Source organism: Sinocyclocheilus grahami, unplaced genomic scaffold, assembly GCF_001515645.1.
Source record: "Sinocyclocheilus grahami isolate Dianchi unplaced genomic scaffold, SAMN03320097.WGS_v1.1 scaffold3058.1, whole genome shotgun sequence".
NCBI lineage: Eukaryota > Metazoa > Chordata > Actinopteri > Cypriniformes > Cyprinidae > Sinocyclocheilus > Sinocyclocheilus grahami.
In genome coordinates this window covers 7,345-8,308 of record NW_015508227.1, presented here as the reverse complement: position 1 = coordinate 8,308, position 964 = coordinate 7,345, and positions in this window count along the sequence as shown.

The following is a 964-nucleotide window of genomic DNA, read 5'->3' as shown; positions in this document are numbered from 1 at the left end:
ATCCAAAACAGTGAATCCAATCACCATTCAGGCAAAACTTTGCTTTAAGAATGAGCCACAATGCTGATGTGATCTAATCGCACTGTTGACGTGATCTAATCACTAGCACACCCTGAGCACATGTGAATTAATGTATTCTTCTTATCGGCAAGACATATCGGCATAATTTTTTTAATATCGGGCTGATGCCGATATTTACATTTAAAGGTACAATATGTAAGATTTTCCTAATAAAATATCCAAAAACAACTTGCACAGTGTTATATATTTTATGCAGTTCTGTATTTGTTATTCCAAAAGTTCCCAAGGATTTGTAAATACAGAGAAATTCAAATTTTAAATAATGACTCATCCCTGATCATTGTCGCCGATCAATGATGTAATACCCGCATAGCCTCCGTTTCTGCTTGTAGAAACTATGGCAACACACAGACACAAATGCTGATGTACAGTTAAACTAAATCCATTATGGCTGCCGCGAATAAAATGCAAATGAAATGAAAAGTGTTGACCGCAGCATTAAATTTAGATCTGCTCAGTGTTGCGCCATGATTTTTTTATGCGTTTTTACAGTGTTGCGCATTATAACCAATCACACACGAGTCTGTTGAGCTTATGAATGCAATGGCCAATCAAAGCCGTTCAGATGAGTTTTTGTTCAGTGCACGGCGCTCGCTGACTGAATTCAGCTCTCACGCAAATTCTCTCATCATAAACAACAAACTGCTGATGTACGCATGATGTAAGAGATTAATTCATAAAACCTTGTATAGACTGCTTTACTGATTATAAGGGGAGTTTTTTGAGAGTGCTTAAATTCGCGCTAGACTTATGTCAGTCATAATGTTTTTTGCTCGCATTCTCTGTATAATTTATTCTCTGTTTGAATAACTATAGAAGGTACAGGTTATAAAAAAAATTATTCATTACCTCATCCGTGAACATCCTCCTTCATAGCGTCATC